The sequence below is a fragment of the Bos grunniens genome, chromosome 13, assembly GCF_055505025.1.
Source record: "Bos grunniens cultivar Pamir isolate PY7600 chromosome 13, Bosgru_T2T1.0, whole genome shotgun sequence".
NCBI lineage: Eukaryota > Metazoa > Chordata > Mammalia > Artiodactyla > Bovidae > Bos > Bos grunniens.
The window spans coordinates 35710763-35720266 of record NC_141177.1 but is presented as its reverse complement, the minus strand read 5'-3'; the positions used below and the strand labels follow the sequence as shown (position 1 = coordinate 35720266).

At 42.8% G+C, this 9504-nt stretch overlaps 1 long non-coding RNA gene and 1 pseudogene across 1 annotated transcript in view; one reads left to right on the top strand and one right to left on the bottom strand.

Annotated features, from left to right (window-relative positions):
• The first annotated feature begins 664 nt into the window (after positions 1-664).
• Positions 665-9504, top strand: part of LOC147360726 (uncharacterized) — a 46256-nt gene continuing 37416 nt past the window's right edge. Inside the window, exon 1 of the long non-coding RNA XR_015139390.1 lies at positions 665-1106. This is a non-coding gene — a long non-coding RNA (uncharacterized LOC147360726). The remainder of the gene's footprint in view (positions 1107-9504) is intronic.
• LOC147360727 (mitochondrial inner membrane protease subunit 1 pseudogene) lies at positions 6697-7176 on the bottom strand (annotated as a pseudogene).

The window sequence follows — 9504 nt, the reverse complement described above, 5'->3', positions numbered from 1 at the left end:
TTCATTGCCCTAATTCAGAAATCATGTGGCCTGGGGATGGAGGAGCTGATGGGCTTTTCCAGATGCTTTACACCTGAGGCTTAGTAGGGACTAAGTTGCCCCAAAATTGAACTGTAAAAATAGGGGAGGGAATTTCTCAGAAGTTCAGAGTTATTGCTGGTCTTTATTCTGGGAGGCAGATTCTTAGATGGAGGCTGACGTGTATGTTCCTAGGGAGTGCCCTAGTGAGCAGCACCCTTGCAAATGGAGTGAAAAAAGCAGGGTTGGGCAGAGGGAGAAGCTGGGCTTCAGAGAAGTCTCAACATGTGCTGTGGCTGACTCTGCAGGGAGCTCTAGAGCTGGGTGATCCTTCACAGGGATCTGGAGCTGGAGCAAGGTGGGTGGGAATGAGGTGCTCAGGATTTCATACCAGTCATCCTCCACCCCACCATACACACCCCATAAACCACATATTGTTTGTGAGATGCCCAGGAAGGAAGGAAGCATGCCCCTGAGGGAGCTGGCTTTTTTTAGGAGAAGATGATTTCAGGAGAGGGCCCCAGCTGTTACCTGACAACACTTCTAGCAGCTAGGAGTCCTTTTGGTTTGAAGAAGAAACTGAGAAGTACCTCCCAGAAATCCTGAAGAAGTTGTGGGAAAGGAAACAAGTCATCCAGCTTCTAGCAGCAAAGCCCAGGTCTGCATGTAGCCTTTTAGACAGCACTGCCTGGCAATGGCACCCCACTCCAGTACTCTTGCCTGGAAAATCCCATGGACAGAGGAGCCTGGTAGGCTGCAGTCCAGGGGGTCGCTAAGAGTCGGATACGACTGAGGACACCCCTTTCACTTTTCACTTTCATGCACTGGAGAAGGAAATGGCAACCCACTCCAGTGTTTTGCCTGGAGAATTCCAAGGACAGAGGAGGCTAATGGGCTGCCGTCTATGGGTTCGCACAGAGTCGGACACGACTGAAGCGACTTAGCAGCAGCAGCAGCAGCCCCAGCTCCCAGCTGTTTGCTTAGTTTGGTGTGTGTTGATCTCCGCACGCTGACTGCTGTGGAGCATTTCTGGAAACGATCCTGGATACACAGTGTCTAAGAGTCAGCTGCCTGTCCATGTGTGTCATGTGAGTAACTATGGGGGCTGAATATGGGGAGGAAAGCAGTGTTGCTGCATCTCATTAGGTGCTTAGGAAGACAGAATGTCTGTCCAGACTCTTAGCACAGAACTGTCTGGTTTGAATAAATGAGGGGTGTGACGATCCTGGGAAGGTAACTACAGCGTCACTACAGTGAAGAATATTCTGCTGAACCAGCACAGTCAGGAAAGAGAACTACTTCAAATCAGTGATGGCCTTAGTGATCTTACAAAGTGAGATGATCCCTTCTACACTGTGATGCAAAGTTCACTGTGCACACATGTAAAATTTTTAATTACAGCCTTCTTCTGGCAAGTAAGCTAAATCATTTTATTTCTGACAAAATAATCGAAATCCTACATTTTATCTCAGATATTATGAGTGTTCATTGACAGTGAAATTAAAAACACACCTGTTAAAAGAAAATACTTTGGCAATTTTGGAAGACCCAAAGTGAGGGTGAAACACTGACTCCGCTTTAGAACATGGGTCCATGGAAACTGCATCCAATAAACTACTTAATCATGTCTGGTTCCCATGGCAACAGCCACTGAAGCAGCTTCATTGAATAAGACTGAATGTGATCAACTGCCAACATGGAAATATAAATCCTCCCCTATTCTCTCTGTTTTTCAGCATTTTTCTCTCCAGCATGTTCTGTGTTACAAAGCAGGGCTTGGTACGCTGCCTGTGTCTCCCTCCTCCTACACTCACCATATTTCATTGGCAAAGTCCCCCTCTACACTGTGTTTTCAACACAGAACACTGAAATGGGGGAGGGGAGCATTTCGTACCTTTAAAAACACTAGGAAAGTAAATAGAAATAGCTCAGATAGTTCCTCACCCATGCGTGTCCCTTTGCTAAGAGCTCAGTTTTTCTTTCAGTCAGTAATGTCTTTTTGTGTTGGAATCAAGTAAAAGCATATTTGTGTTCAGAAGCAAGACAGATTTCCTAAGTAAGAGAGAAGCTATTTTTAGAGGATATCAGGAGGGTGGGGGAAGATCTTGGAATCCATCTAAGCTTAGATTCAGCTTTTGGAACAGTATGTCTCATGGGGTGCACTGCACAAACATTTCATCTGGCTTATTATAAACTTCCTGACATGTAAATGTCCTCAAAGACTGTACGGGTAGAGCCTGGAGCTGCCAATTGGAACATCACACATCTTTTCTCTTCTTTTCTTTTAAAGCACATTGTCAGTTTTCTAGTTCTTCAAGAACCCTTCAATGAGGTCAGGTTGTGCTGAAAATAACATACTGGAGATATATCTGGGCTGAATGTCAGTAAATTTGGGTGAGTTAGCTTTTTTGTGTGTGGGGGGGAAATGGAGGAGATGAATCACATCAGAACTTTATGAAAATCCCCCACCCCACCTTTTTTTAAAAAAAATTCTATTTATTTATGGCTGTGCTGGGTCCAGTGGTCATGTATGGATGTGAGAGTTGGACTGTGAAGAAAGCTGAGCGCTGAAGAATTGATGTTTTTGAACTGTGGTGTTCGAGAAGACTCTTTGAGAGTCCCTTGGACTGCAAGGAGATCCAACCAGTCCATCCTAAAAGAGTTCAGTCCTGGGTGTTCTTTGGAAGGACTGATGCTAAAGCTGAAACTCCAATACTTTGGCCACCTCATGCGAAGAGTTGACTCATTGGAAAAGACTCTGATGCTGGGAGGGATTGGGGGCAGGAGGAGAAGGGGAAGACAGAGGATGAGATGGCTGGATGGCATCACTGACTCGATGGACGTGAGTTTGAGTAAACTCCGGGGGTTGGTGATGGACAGGGAGGCCTGGCATGCTGCAAGTTATGGGGTCTCAAAGAGTCGGACACGACTGAGCGACTGAACTGAACTGAACTGTGCTGGGTCTTTGTTGCTGCATGCAGGCGTTCTCTAGCTGTGGCGAGCAGGGGCTACTCTCTAGTTGCAGTACGTGGGCTTCTCACTGCAGTGGCTTCTCTTGTTGTGGAGCATGGGTTCTAGGGTGAATGGGCTTCAGGAGTTGCAGTATGCAGGCTCAGTAGTTATGGTTAGTGGGCTCTAGAGCACAGGCTCCATGGTTGTGGTTCATGGGCTTTTTTGCTCCATGCACATGGAATCTTCCTGGACCAGGGATTGAACCCATGTCCCCTGCACTGTTAGGTGGACTCCTTACCACTGGAGCACCAGGGAAGTTCAGTAGATTATGTTTGAAGGACAATGTCAGTAGTAGTGTTTGGTTTAGAGGTTAGCCCTATAGATGTGAATGTTAACTGGAAATTTTCATCCAAGGTGGGTGGCCCGGGGATGGGGGTTGGTGTGTTGGGGCAGATAATACTTGGCAGTTCAACCAATGTGATTGGATAGGTAGTGGGTAAATATCATATATGTAACAATTCAGTAGAATAATTTAACCATTATTTTGCGAAGTGTGAACTTTGGGTCTTGATTCATACAAATAAACTATTATAATTATTTATGAGATGATTAGGGCAATTTGAGCACTGGTGGAATATTTCATGGCATTTCATTACCAAATGCAGATGAGTGACAGGTGTTTGAGGGTTCATGATGATGTTCTCGCTGAGGTTTTCTGAGGAAGTGTCCTCTAAATTCAGACCTCAAGGATGAGAGGAGCTGGGAGGCACAGACTGAGGTGAGAGGATGAGATGTGAGGTGTTGGGTGGATAAGTCTTCCAGGAAGAGGAAAGTACCCAGGCACAGGCCTGAAGATGAAAGAAAGTCCTTGGGACTGAAAGAAGCTCAATGTGATTGCCTCAGAGTTTGGCAACAGAAGAGGCTGGGAGGTAGAACTGAGGGGTCAGAAGGCAGTGATAAGAGTCTGGACATTTTCTTTAGAGAATGGAAGCCATTGAGCAAGGGAATTCCTGACTAAATTCAGAGTTTAGAAAATCTGCACGCAGGCTTGAATGTCCCAAGAGAATCCCAGGTTTAGAAGGTCTTTTCTGAGTGCTCCAGCCCTCCTCTTTCTGAGCTATGGAATTTGTGTCCCTTATTCTTTGCTGTTGCCTCATGCTTCATGCTTCACCACAGGTTTCTATGGTGGCTAAATTGAAAGTTCCACGCTGACATGAGGGAGGGGTTGCTTACTTTTTACTATGGACTGAATTGTGTCCCTTGCAAGTTTCTATGTTGAAGCCTGAACTCCTGATGTGATTGTGTTTGAAGATGGGGCTTTTGGAGGTAACTAAGGTTAAGTGAGGTCATAAGGATGGAGTCCTTGCCTAATAGAATTAATGACCTTCTAAGAAGTGGAAGCGGAGAAGGCAATGGCACCCCACTCCAGTACTCTTGCCTGGAAAATCCCATGGATGGAGGAGCCTGGTAGGCTGCAGTCCAGGGGGTCGCTAAGAGTCGAACATGACTGAGCGACTTCCCTTTCACTTTTCACTTTCATGCATTGGAGAAGGAAATGGCAACCCACTCCAGTGTTCCTGCCTGGAGAATCCCAGGGACGGGGGAGCCTGGTGGGCTGCCATCTATGGGGTCGCACAGAGTCGGACACGACTGAAGTGACTTAGCAGCAGCAGCAAGAAGTGGAAGAAAGAGAGGTCAATCTTTCTCCACATGCTAACACTGATGGAAGCCCATGTGAGGATACAGCAAAATGGCAGCCAGAAGAGACCCCTCACTAAAACTAGATCATTCTGGTACCCTGATCTCAGGCTTCTAGCCTCTACAACTATGACAAGATAAACTTCTGTGGTTTAAGCCACACAGCGTAGGGTATTTTGTTATGGCAGCCCAAGCAGACTAAGACAGACTTCCAGGCCCTGCTCCATCCAGTATTCCTGGGCTGGGACAACCCTTTGAGAGATTTCAAAATCTCTCAACCCTCTGATCTTGATCAATCATTAAAGATCATCAATGTTATATTCCTATCATAATCACAGTTTCATATCTTTATATCCAAGTACTTTTCTCACCATTATGAAGCCAAGAGAACATGTAAAGAGATGGTTTTACTGCAGCAATAAATATGTATAATAATCTGATGTTAACATAATCACCCATCTATTCAGTTTACTCTGAGAAGACACATCTTAGGTCTGTTTGCTTTTCCTTATTTGAAAACTCTCAATCATTACCTCAATATGCAATTGCTAACTCCCGAGGTTGGGTGAGCTGCATGTGGTATTTCGGGCATGTGTTTATAAGAAGATAGCCTTTGTTTTATGTTGATAGAGCAATGTTATCTTCTTCTGGCTGCCTTTCATAGACAAGGCAACTGTTCAAAACAAATTGCTTGGCAAATGCAAACTGTTTTGAACAAATTTTGCAAATTTGGACATGATGCTTAAGTTGACTTTTAATTTCATTGAAGTATGTTTCTTTGCAAAGTCCCTAAGCCCAGTAAGTGAGTCTTTCAAGAAAGCAAGGAGAAGTACCAGTTTCTCTGGCAAGATCTCAGGGGAACTAGGAGCCCTGTTGCTGCCAAAGTGTCTCACCACTTCTGTCCATGCCAGAACCACCTTTAGTTCTCCTTTTCTCTGGATATTATATCTTCTCTAACTTCCGTCTAATAATATGATTTTGTGCCCATTTGAATCTGTATGAATTTGTTTCATGAGAATCAAACTCAAGAAGTATCAACTTATTTTATATTCCATTTTTTCTTAATTATTATTATTGGCTGCACTGCACAGCATGTGGGATCTTAGTTCCCTGACCAGGGATTAAACCTGTGCCCCCTGCATTGGAAGGCAGAGTCTTAACCACTGGCTCAGCAGGGAAGTACTTCAACTTACATTAAATTCTTTAATGAAACTAAATCTGGCTCAACCTCCATTGGCTTTAAGTAGTGAAGAAATCCAATCCCAGACTTTGGGTGAAAACCTTCTTCCCACTCCACCAAGTATCTTGCCTTTTGATCTGGAAGAAATGGAGTTGCCCTTACTTCCTCCTTCATCTCCTCTCATTTGGGTGAAAGTTCTTTGCCAAAGCCCCTGTGTAGCAGCGAGGGTCCCAAACTCTTTGCGTACTTGCAGCCAATCTATTCAGAGGCCCTATCTCTGCAGATTTGAAAACAGTTCCTACCAGGTTTCAGGAGAACTAATATCCTCCATCCCAAGCCTGCCCCTTGTCCTCATGTAATATACTTCTACCCTTCAACAAAGAGTTTAACACTCACCATAATCAAGGTATGGAACACTTCTACCACCCCAAAATGTTCTGACATGTTCCCTTCCCTGACTCTAAGCCTCAATCAACTACTGACTGATTTTCTGTCTAGGATATACCATTCTATCCACTCACTTGTTGATCCACATTTAGGTTGTTTCCAATTTTTAGTGCTTGTGAATAATGTTTATAACATTTTCATACAGGTTTTTATGTGAACACATGTCTTTGATTAGATGTTCAGGAGTGAAATTAGGGATTGTGGATCATAGTATAGGTATATGTCTCACTATAGTAAGTTTTTGTTTAACTGTAAAAAAAACTGCTAAACTATTCTCTAAAGTGGCTGGACCATTTTTTTTCTGAATAGCAAAGAGTTTATTAGTAAATACATGGTTCCAGTGACAATAATAAACTCACATGAACAGAAGACAATAATCAAATCAAAAGAACAAATGCTTGCTAATCATCAGAAAATCTGTGACTATTAGGGCTGTCACATAGAAATCCAAAATCACTCAGAGGCCAAATCTAAAGAAGATATGTCCACTTATTAGTTTGTATGGAACAAGTCCATAGTACCTGAAATCTGTAACTGTAGATTATCACCTTCTAACCAAACATGACCTGTTGGCACAAAACAATGTCTTTTGAAGAAATCTGCTGGGCTACTGGTGAGAATTTTGTCTTCTTCAAAACCAATTTGAAATGTTGATCACTTGGGCTTTTTGTAATCACAATGTCATTTCTTTGGATACCATAAAAATGTCGATTAAGACTTTCTGCAAAGACAGTATCTGAATTTTGAATTGTAGGCTCCATTGATGGTTCAAAACACATGACAACACTACCAACATATTCAAAAGCACCATGGGCTATACAGCCATACTAAATAGTATAGCTAACAAGCCAAAACATTTTTCCCAGAACAACACAAAGCATAGTTCTATGTAGACTCTGCCACCATTGACCATAGGTCTTTTCAACATTCAAGCATTCAGTTTTTAGTGTAGTTCCAGGGCTTCCAAGAAAAAAACATCTAAAGCATGCTTCAAAGCACATATAGGTGATCCATGATTTCAGGATTCCTGGACCTGCAGAAGTCTGCTTGGCTGTACTATTTTGTGATCCTACCAGCAAGATATGAAAGTTTTAGCTGGTTCATATCCTTGCCAACAATTAACACTGTTAACCTGTGTATTCTTAGTCATTCTAGTAAGTGTGTATTATGTGAAATTTAAATACATCTCTATTCTAAATATACATGGAAATAACTCCATATAACAATACTAATGCCTCTGAGAGGGATATCACTTAGTTTAAGATGATATTGAGGCAGGAGGTAGCCACCCTTCGCCCCCGCCCCACCATGTAAATACTCCGACATGAGACTAGCAGGACAATCAAGGCAGGAGGCTAAGCTCTGCCCAGAAAGGAGATAAGAGACCACATATCTCTCATTCTTGAAATCAGGAGAACTCCTCAACTGCACATGGGCAGAAAGGTTCCTTGGAGCTCAAAAGGGGAGTGATGCTAAGTGATGCTAACTACCCATAGGTCTCTTTGGTAGAATCCATCTTGGCTAAGAGATGTGTGGGCACATGTGGGAGATCTTGAGATATACCAAATATGAACTCTGAACCATGAAAATCAAAATGATTGGCTAAAGGAAACCTGGAAGAAATGCCCCTTATAAGTGATTCCAACTACAATGAGGGCACAACTCTGCAATTCTCTCTTTGAGTCTGCCTGTGTGTCTATCCACACATACTATACTTTTTTTTCTCCTAATAAACACTTGACTTGTTTCACTACATTTCATTGTTGTGGGTATTCTCCTTCAGCGAATCTGCAGAGTCAGGGTCTTGTCACTGACCATTGGTCTAAATGGCTAGGATTCAGTGCTCTTACCACCGCTACCCAATCCTCAGTCTCTGGCCAGGAACTGAAGCTCTGCTTCAAGCACATGCAAGCCAAGGCCACCCAAGATCAATATCAGCTAACATCTTAGCTAGTATTCATTCATATAGTTTTTCCAGTATGCAAAGAGTTTAGGATCCTGGCTGCTATTCAGGGGCTTTGGCAAAGAGCCCTCACCCAAATGAGGGGAGGAAAGAATGCAGGAAGAAAAGGCAACTCCACTTCCTCCAGATCAAATGGCAAAATACCTGGATTGCGTAAACCCCGGGTGGTGGCCTGATCCTAATTGAGTGGCAGGAAACTTTTCACCAAAAGTCTTGGATTGGATTTCTCTACTACTAAAGCCAATGAAGGTTGCAGCAGATTTAATTTCATTTAATAATATAAAGTAAGTTGACACTTTCTGAATTTGATTCTCATGGAACAAATTCATATATATGAGCCTAAAATCATATTGAAACTCAGTGACTTCCTAGGAACCATACAATGGTTCTTAAACTTTTATCAAAACATTTAATGTTATTTCATTGGAATGGGAAATGGGAAAATGAATGATTGCCATTATTAGAGAAGATAGACTCTTCTCTTTTTAATTTAATTAGCTAATTAATTTAGTTTTGGCTGTGCTGGATCTTCGCGGCTGCTTGGGCTTTTGTTCTGCTCCTGTGAGCAGGGTCTATGCTCTGGTTGTGGTGTGAGGCTTTCTCACCACAGTGGCTTTACTTGTGGACCATGGGCTCTAGGGAGCTCGGGCTTCAGTAGTTGAAGCAAGTGGGCTCAGTAGTTGTGATTTCTGGGCTCTACAACACAGGCTCAATAGTTGTAGTGCAGGGGCTTAGTTGCTCCTCAGCTTGTGGGATCTTCCTGGACCAGGGATTGAACCTGTGTCTCTTGCACCGGCAAGCAGATTCTTTCCCATGAGCTACCAGGGAAGCCCCAAGGCAGACTCTTTTCAAACATGGGAAACCATTTCAAAGGGATTCCTTGTTGGGAATTTGGGGAAATCATTAGAGATGATTAAGGTGAGAGCTAGTGGATGGCAAAATCTGGAGAAAAATGTTGTTTATTCTTATTATTTTTGGAATGACTGTATTTATTAGACCTACTGCTAGGTCTTGTTGTTGAATGTGTGAATATTATGAGCAACAAATATGGTATTTTATCACACACTTGTTTTCTTAATATTTTTATTTCTCTCTTCTACTATAAGTGAATCCTAATGTAAATGTAGGGTTTTTTCCCCCCTTATTTTATGCTTTTTAAAAATGGCATTCTGAGAAGGAGCCTATAGGCTCCATTAGATAGCAACAGTATATAAAAAGTTCCAGTGTATGGGCCCATCCCAGAGAT